Genomic DNA, 9,562 nt, shown 5'->3' with positions numbered 1-9,562 from the left:
GTTTAATACATTTGTAGGACACAAGACTGATATATTAAAAAAAACCCTGATTATATTTCCATATATTAACAATAAAATCATATATTGAAAATTTTAAAATACTACTTATAATAGCATTAGAAAATATTAAGCACTGGGGATAAATCTGAAGATTTGGAAACTATGAAATACTGTTGAGAGAATTTAAAGGAGACATGCATCATATACATGCTTCAGAAGGCTCAATATCATTAAGATATCAGTTCTCTCCAAATTAATCCAATGTAATTCCAATCAAAATCTCCATAGGAATTTTGTTCATATTGACAAACTGACTATAAAATTCATACATAAAAACAAAGGCTTAGGATATCCAAAATAATTGTGAAAAGAAGGCCAAATCAGGTAACCAACACTCCCTGATTTCAAGACTCACTGTAAACAACAGTACTTTGAAGACACTGTGGTGTTGTCACAAACAGACAAATACATCAGTGGGACAGAACAGAGGCAGAGCCCCACCTTGAGCAATGGTGAAGAAGGCTTTAGCAGTGGGTTATGGGGTGATGATCCAGGTGCAGCTCCAACACCTCCGCCTCCCCTCTACCACAATGAACCTTTCCACCCAGAGACCAAGGGCAGTAACCGAATTCCCTCCTCCCTTCTGAACTTAGAGTCACCTCCACAGGCTCCCTGAGACTTGACTTCCTAGTGCCTTTGCCCAGCCACTAGTCTTCGGTATTCACGTGACCAAGGGACCTCCTTGAACCACACGCGAGTCCTGCCAGGGCCCCCACAGGGAGCAGGAGGGTGAGCACTGGCCCCAGCCCCACAGAACCCACTGGCGTGGTAACATGCAGGCGCAGGAAACCGAGGGAGCAGGATGGGGCTCCGCCCACCGCGATGCAGCTGGGAGCAGGTCACTGACCTCACAACGCCTCCGGTTCGGTAAGGGAGACAATTCAACAGGCCACGGCAAGGTTGCAAAGCAAAGTACTGCAGAAGAGAAGGTGTAGTGCTGCCACAACCACTGCCTAACCTAGATGAGGTAGGTCATGACGTCCCAGCGGGTGGCATTAAACTGTGTCCTCAAGGACAAGTCAAAGTCTACTCAAACTGCAGCCGTTTGGGCAGAGTGTTGCAAATGGGGTCAGTGATGGGAGGATGCTGAGGCAGAAAGAGGCAGTAGGCAGTGGGGTGGTGTGGCCTAGTGAGTAAAGGGCAGCGTGTCCCCATGTCGACTGAGAAAAATGCACGTGAGAGCAGTGAGTTAAGTTTTATTCAGAGACTTTACTAAGGACTACAGCCTGAGAGACAGCCTCTCCGTAACTCTGAGGGACTATTCCAAAGAGGTAGGGGGAGAGTCAGGATATATCTGAACAATTTTTTTTTTTTTTTGCTGGGAAAAACATGCAGTTGAGCAACAAAAGACTACTGCTAATCACAAAGAACAGACATCTCAAGTTCATAATTTTTCATGCTTTTCTGTGTACAGGAAGATGTAAGATCTGGAGTCATCGAAATTCTTCCTGAGATATGCATCTAACAGCAGGCAGCCCCATTCACCGGAAGCACAGAGTGTTCTCTGGTTTCCTCCACCCTGAGTCTCCCTAAGGCTCACTGTCATGGGGTGAGTGACAGCAGCGGGTGATGACTTGATCCTTGTAGAACTGAAATGGTGGGAAACCTTTTCTTCCTTGTACCCGGGGCAAGGGAGAAGTGGCAATAAAAGCAGAGAACTAACTGCCCAAAGAAAGAATCACAGTGGCCCGCAGTGCAGTCCAGAGGCTCTTGATGGTCACTCTTCTGCGCCCCAAGTTCCAATTGCTCCCCTGACCTTGGCAGCCACAGCTCCTGGCCACCCTGTGCCCCCTGAGATGGGAATTGGAGCTTGAGCTTGAGTCAGGGGAGCCTGGTCTCACGCAGTACCCTCCTGGCCCTGCCAAATCAGAGGAACTTGCAGATGCAGCAAACTTTTGAAGGCCTTTCACTTCTAGTTTGAACCTTGGGGAAGCCAAGCTTTGTCCAAAGCTGCATCCCTCCCATGCAGGGAGCCTGCCATTCAGATTCTGGGAGAAGATTCCACCCCTGTGGAACACAGCATGGTTCCTGGTGGAGCAGGATAACTTGATTCACTGTCTCATCAGCTCAGATACAAAATGGCCTTTTATAGGAGCCTGGAGTCACGGACAACAATGAGAGAAGGTGCAAAAAAGAAAAGCAGATGCCTTGTGAATCCATCAACCCCAATCATTTATTTATAGCCTTTTCCTGGGAAAGCAAGGGTGTGAGGTTAAGCTGTCCTCAACAGAGAATGCTGATTCCCCAAACCCTATTTTCTTGGACTTGATTAATGGTTCTATTAGTGGCTTTATTTGATCTTCATTAAGTTTGGGAACTGAGCTGACCCATTCAGCCAGAAATATAATATTCTTTTTCATATTTCTAAAGTTCTTTATGATAATGGTCCAGAAGTGGAGTCTGGGATTCCCTCCCCAGCCACTCCTCACTCTGAGTTTAAGTTTTTTTTTTTTTTTGTTTTTTTAATTAGAGGCTAATTACTTTACAATATTGTATTGGGAGTTTAAGTTTTGAGGGAGTGAGTCTGTTTGTCTGCCTTAGAGCATTGTATAGTCTTCACTATTGAGTGTTATTGAAAAATGGGAGGCTTCTCAGTCTCAAAGACTACACCATTACGTCCTCTTATAGACAACTTTTGTATAGTAATTTTGTGATCCTTATTTTCTATTAACTGGGAGAATTATTGTTTCAATTTGCAGAGGTGTCTAGAATAGATGAGGCTCCCACCATAAATAAGAGTGACCTTGGAATCTTTACTTGCCAAATTATCACTGGTACTGGGGAGATCTGGATACCATGATGGAGGGGAATCCCCTGTCCCTCTCTATTCATTTGGCAACACAACCTGAGATACGGGGTTTTGGTGGGCCCCTGACCCTGTCTTTCCCTGAGGTCCTATGGCTGGAATAGAAAGTCATTTCTTGGCTCTGTGCACGAGGTTCTGGGTTCAAGACTCGTCTGAAACCCATCTGAATTCTAGCAGGGAACAAGAGGTACACGCAGTGGGATTGAGTCTCTGGATGCCCGTGGACACCCATTAGGTCAAGAGAAGCCAGTCATAAGTTCAGCTTTCTATGATGAATGCCAAACAATGAGGACAGTAAACTCATGCCAATTGAAGAAAAAAAACAATGGCTTCAATTTTGGACACCTTGAGTCTGGACTGCTCTTGTCACATCTCACAGATGCCAACTGGTATATGAGCCATCGAGAAGAAGAGGCCAGATTTAACAATATGGATTTGAGAGTCAATAGTACTCGATTATCAAACAAACATTTACTGAAGGCCATTTTGAACATGAGGATAAGAATAAGAAATTATTGAATAACAATAAGCCTTAAGTAAGAAATCGGTCCCTGACCTTCCAGAACTCAGAGTGTGGGATGGGGTGGGATGGAGAGAATAGATGTTAAGTACATATGAGCATCAGGAGAGGGCCAAGACACAAAAAAATATGGTCTTGAGTGGAGATGGGAGCTCTCATCCTCCAGGCAGGAGGCAGGAATGAAGTTGAGTGTGGTCAGGGAGAAGCAGGAGGGGGCAAGGGCTGGAAGATGAAGGAGAGTCCTGGAAGTTCTCAACTAACACAGCAGAGAAGGAGAGCGAAGGGGGTGGATGACCTGCAGGGTTACAACAAGAAACAGCTCAGGAACAGGGCCTGACAAGGTGGGGACATGTTGAAATATGGTCACAGAGGGAGGCCAGGGCTCTGCCCAAGGTCGTGAACACCTGGATCTCCAGAGGAGCGGTGACAGGAGGGGATGGAGTGCAGGCAGCAGGAATCATTTCTTTTTTCTCTGCCTCGGGCCAACTGGCAACCATGCACTGATTAAGCAGAGCGTGTCTCTGGATGGAAGGCCAGAGGGACCAAATGAGGAGGCTAACTCCCTCCCCCACCCCCTCCAGCAGATGCAGACAGCTGGATCTGTCAACAGCATCTGGCCTCCTGTTGACCGATTCTCTTATTTTTATATGGATGTTGTTGTAACATCCTGTTAGCACAATCTTCATCCTTCATCCAAGATCTACAGGTTAGTTTTATTCTTTTATGTTTAATTAGTGGTCAAAGATCTTTAGGTTATAAAACAATTTCAAATAATATCAAATATTAATATTAACATTAAATAATATTAAAATGTTTACTGAGTCAATCCAGTTTAACTAAAATTGACTATTGGTAACTGACAACAGGATGGCACATCACCTAATAAAGGCGAATTTTTTTTTTCCACCATGTATCCCTGATAGCAACAATGAATGGATTTAGGAATATAACAAATAAAAAGAAAAGGCACTCTTCTTTAGGACTTCATTATCACCACAATACCTATGGAAGCATGTACACTCCTCAGCAACCCTAAGGCACAGGAGAGCCCCCAGAATGCCCCCTGAAACAAGAAAAGGAGGGAGGGAAGGAGGGAGGCTTCCTGTGGCTGGCTGCAGCCAAACACAGCCACCACTCTTGTGCAACCACCCACATGTGTGGATGAAGACCAGAGCCGAGGGGAGAGTGAGCCTGTGAAAGAGGCCCACGCGGTCAAAACCTCACTGCTGACCAGCTCAGCAGTGCCAACCAGCATCACCCATGGGGTGCTTAGAAATGCAGGCTCTTGGGAGCCCCAGACCTACTGATCAGAATCTGCATTTCAATGAACCCCCAAGGTGATGCTTGTGCACCTTGTAGTTTGAAAGCTTGGAGTAGGCTGTGCTTATATCTCCAAAACAAAACACCACCTATAACTCCAAGGTACACAAAAGAAAACCAGTTCCACAGAGGAAACCTAGTCTCAACAGTTCTCTGTTCAATAACAACTCTGCTTATGATGAGCAGTGTTGGTCAGTGATATGCCTGGCACCATGCCTGCATTTTCCCTGCACCCCTGGAAACTGAGTATATTATTACAACCCCACTCTGGTCCAGGTGGGAATTTGGAGGCCCCCAGAAGTTAAAGAATTTGCTTAGTTCACCCAGTTTGTAACAAAGCTGGAAATGTATTGCAAGTCTGCCTGAATCCCACAGATGCCATGGATTTCATCAAACTCAAATTCTATTCTTGTGGGCTCACGGTATTGGAGAGTTGGTGTGTCCACTGAACAATACTAGACCACAGCTTTAATGGTTACATAAACTTTACTGCATCCACTAAATGGAATGATATTCAGCATTCAAAACCGATGTTTTTAAGAATTGCCAATGATGCAAGGCAATTTTCATCATGAAATATTTCTTGAAAAAAGCATAATGTAAACAAAATAACATATATACATATATAAAAACTCAAACCACTCATGGAAAGGATAAATAAAACATGGAATATTCAATAAAATGCTATCCAACAGATATATAACTAGATCTCTGTGTATCACCATGGATATTTCTCAAAAACATAGTGTTTAATCAAGAAAAGAGTTGCAAAACAAAACTTTTAGTATGATATTATTTATATGCATTTTTTGAAGCATAGGAAACAATATTGTAAATTACTCATGGATACTAGTATATAATATACAAGCCCTCAAAAAACAGACTGAAAAGATACTTATGGAATCACAATACTTGTTGCAGTGGTAGGGGTCAAGGAGAAGCCAATTTACAATAAGTTTTAATTCTTTAGAAAGTAAAAAAGATGTTATAAATGTGATCTATATTGACAGTTGTTCATTCGATATGGTGGATATATGGGTGTTTGTTGTGTTTATAGTTTTCTGTATTTTAAGATTTCTGTATTTGAATTTATATGCTGTAGAAAAGTTTAAAGGGAAGGGTTAATAATACTTTCCTCTGGATAGTAATATTTAAGGGGAAATGTTTAATGTTTAAAATGTTTAATGTTTTAAAAGTTTAAAGGGAAGGGTTAATAATACTTTCCTCTGGATAGTAATGTTATGGGCAATTTTTGTTTTCTTTTTAGGGTTTGTCTGTCCTTTAAAAAATTTCCCTATTCGAATATATGAATTTTATAATCAATTGAAAAATAGACTGACCTTCCAGTTTTCTGAGAGCTAATCTATTTCATGCCTCTGGGCTTTTGTACAAAGCAGAGCATACTATTGAAACCAGGCATAGGGAAAACTCAAAAAATGAATCATGTTGGGATTTGAAAGCAAATTTTCTTTTTAAGAAAGAGCTAGAAATTTAGGAGATGCAAACTTTTGAGACTAAAAGATTTTAGTATCACTTTTCTATTCCTATTTTATCCAATCTTTATGTTTGTTTGTTATGTCAATTCTATGGCAAAACACAGCCCAATACCATGCCACACACATCAGGTACTTCCTGCACATAGTCTACCCCATCTTGAATGTTAGAATCAGGCCACACTGGAGATTATCTAGTGCAACCCCTCATCTTACCAGCAGGAAAACAAAGACTGAGAGAGGTAAAGAGGTTCACCCAGGGTCAGACATCAGGACTACAATAAGTCTGAGTCTTCCTGACGTTTTCACTGCCCCACCACACTGCCTTGGAGGGTTTGCAGACGACAGAGGTACCCAAATACGTGAAGATACAAATATCCACAAAGAAACAAGTCAACATTATCTTCTTAAGTAAACATAAATTGTGTCATATAAAAGCAAACATAATTATCTTCACTTGGGCCTAGATTTATATTGCTGTCCTCCAAATCTATTTACTTCTTTGAGTGAGCCTCTTCCTACATTGAATTCACTCCATCCTGGAGAAGTGTGTTTGGTCTTGGGCATGCATGCGTCCACTTCTCAGCCCGCCTTTCCCATTGCCTCTGACTTTCCATGTGGCCCTTTCTAAAGCTGACCCTTTTCAAAGTGAGAGGTCTCACTAAAGCTAAAAAACAAAAATGAGTATCCCTCAGAGCAGGGATCTAACAAGAGACCTGGTTCTTTGGTGTGGTAATTGTTTTTCCCTTCTGGACCAAACTCGGGCCCTGGGGCCCTTCGGTGCCTCGTGAAGAGTGAGCCTGTTCTCAAAGCACAGTCCTAGGCGAGTCCCTCCACCACTCTTTGTCAGCCCTCCACACCTCAGTTCTGTCATGCTTCCAGAGTCAGAAATGAACCAACTCCACGCTCCTCAGAAACTGGAAGGCCTGTGCTGCCCAGGTCCAAGCTGGTCCAGCGATGCGTCTCAACCAACACAGCCCAGACCCATATGAAGGGCCACGTGCAGGCTTGACCCAAGCTCGTGGCCTCTGCCATTGTTCTCCCCTCCGGCCCAGCCAGTCTGACCCTGTCACGACCTCAGTGATCGCCCCACCTGTAGGAGACCAGCCCGGCCACCTTGCCTGGGTCACTAAGGTCCTTCTAGACACACACGCACAATCATACAGCAAGCACACGCACACACGCTTCCAGACAAGGGCCGCCAGTGTGTTCACACACACACACACATGTGGAACCTGCAGTTCCCTAAGTGCACTGCACTCCCTCAAGCCCCTGACCTTCTTCACACACAGGCTGCTCCTAAGGCTGTCAACCCCCACCCTGCAGGCTGCATCCAGCCCCTTCTAACCTACAGTGTCCTCCAGCTCCCAGAGGGAGCTTCACATGGGTGGCAGCCTGTGTTTCTTCCCAGCCCTCCCAGCAGGAGGCCCAGTTTCATGAATTGAGTCAAGATAAATGACAATTTATTTTTAAAATCAGAACCCGTAAATACAAACAAAGTGCACTTGGGCTCCCTTCCTGGCTTCACCAGCCAAAGTCGGCCCAGCCAAATACCCGCCAACACCCTCCCCAGGGTCCTAGGGTTAAGGCATTATTACCTTTACAGTAAGTCCCCTACACATGAACTTTCAAGATTCAAACTTCCAAAGATGCGAACATACATTCACATATCCAATCACATAACTTAGTTCATTCATCTGGTGTATATCGTCGCGTGCGGGCATCCTCTACAAGTGTTTGCACTTTTGTGTACTTCACTGTGCAGTGTTTATATAAAGTACAGTATACATATCTTTATTTCAGGTCCAGGATGTCTGGAAGCAAGTGTAAAAGTGGTGGTGCACGGCCGCTTTCCCCTCCACGTCTGGGGCTCCAGGACCTTTTTACAGAAATGAGGGAGGAGAAAGCACAAAAGTACTACTGTACTTTTCAAGGTACTGTACTGTAAGATTAAAAATGTTTTCTTTACCTTTTGTGTCTGTTTGTTATGTCCTTATTGGTGTGAAGAATATTATCAATCTATACAGTATAGTACTGTATGGCCAATTGTGTTAATTTGGTACCTAGGCTAACTTTGTTGGACTTATAAACAAATCGAACTTAATGAATGTGCTCTCGGAACGGAATTTATTTGCATGTAGGGGACTTACTGTACTTTCAAACTTATGCAAAAGTGCCCCTTCTTGGCCCCTCGCAATCAGCTTCTCGATGGAGGAGATGCCAGGTATCCTGCAGCTGTGAGCATTTTGCACTCAAAATTCAAGGGTCATACTGTAGTGGTGGAGGTGGATCATTCGGCCAGACCGCCTTCCACATCTAAGCCCAGGGCAGGCACTTGAAGCATTTTGGAGCTCTGTTCCTGCATCTCTGAGGTAGGGATAGAGGTGAGGACTCGTGATCCTGGGAACACTCCCTTCCAAGGTCTGTCACAGGGGTCTAGAGAAGTCAGGGGAGATGGAGAAGAAAGAGCTCCCCTCCCAGAGCTTTCTCTGGCCTAGTGCCCACTCTTTCCCTTGTCAAGCCCTTCTCAATGGGGAGGGGACCGAGCCTCTGCCGGACCCTGCCCCACACCCCATGCCTCATGGCCTGTCCATTCCACAGCCATGTGCATTGCCCCTTGAGCCAGATCCCAGGGCGGCTACTACAGACGGGAGCAAGGAGGACAGCACTCCCACTCCTGTCACCGCTCTGCTCATTTCAAACAAGATCACCCAGAGAGCTGTCCTTCTGCTCTGGGGCCAGGCCAGGGAATCAGTCATGAATTACCCGGGTCTTGGGCTCACAGGCTTACAACCCAGGGCCCCGTCAACCATCCAGCAACTCAGGCCACTGAGTTGCTGGGGAGGGAACCAGCAGCTGTGCTGCCACCCCAGCCTCTGTGCACGGCCGCTTTCGCATCCACATTTGGGGTTCCAGGACCTTTTTACAGAAATGAGGGAGGAGAAAGCATAATATTTTCATACTATGAAAAATTACAAAGAGAATGACTATACGTGTGCACTCACTACCCACAATTAACAGATGATGGCATCACCGACTCGATGGACGTGAGTTTGAGTGAGTTGGTGATGGACAGGGAGGCCTGGTGTGCTGCAATTCATGGGGTCGCAAAGAGTCGGACACGACTGAGCGACTGAACTGAACTGAACTGAACATCTCTATAAGTGCTTGAGAGATTTCTAAAATAAGAAAATCATACAGCTACCACTTCATCTGCATCAGCCCCAGTCCCTCTCCTTGGCCCAACAAGCAGACCCCATCTGAAGTCAGTGTGTGTGCTCTTTCCATCCTGACAAATCTAGTTTGTTTTATGGACATGCATCCAAAAACACAGGATAGCAAAGCTTTATTGTTTTTACTGTT

General features: G+C 44.7%; 1 long non-coding RNA gene across 1 annotated transcript; it reads left to right on the top strand.

Annotated features, from left to right (window-relative positions):
- Positions 1 to 929: 929 nt before the first annotated feature.
- On the top strand, positions 930 to 8,114 carry LOC138990441 (uncharacterized). Its single transcript, XR_011466554.1, has 3 exons — positions 930 to 1,027; positions 1,475 to 1,609; positions 8,003 to 8,114. It is a non-coding gene; the product is annotated as an uncharacterized lncRNA (long non-coding RNA).
- Positions 8,115 to 9,562: the final 1,448 nt, after the last annotated feature.

Source organism: Bos mutus, chromosome 2 (genome assembly GCF_027580195.1).
Source record: "Bos mutus isolate GX-2022 chromosome 2, NWIPB_WYAK_1.1, whole genome shotgun sequence".
In the NCBI taxonomy this organism is placed as follows: Eukaryota; Metazoa; Chordata; class Mammalia; order Artiodactyla; family Bovidae; genus Bos; species Bos mutus.
Note: the sequence above shows the minus strand (reverse complement) of the source record. Positions and strands in the feature narration are given on the sequence as shown.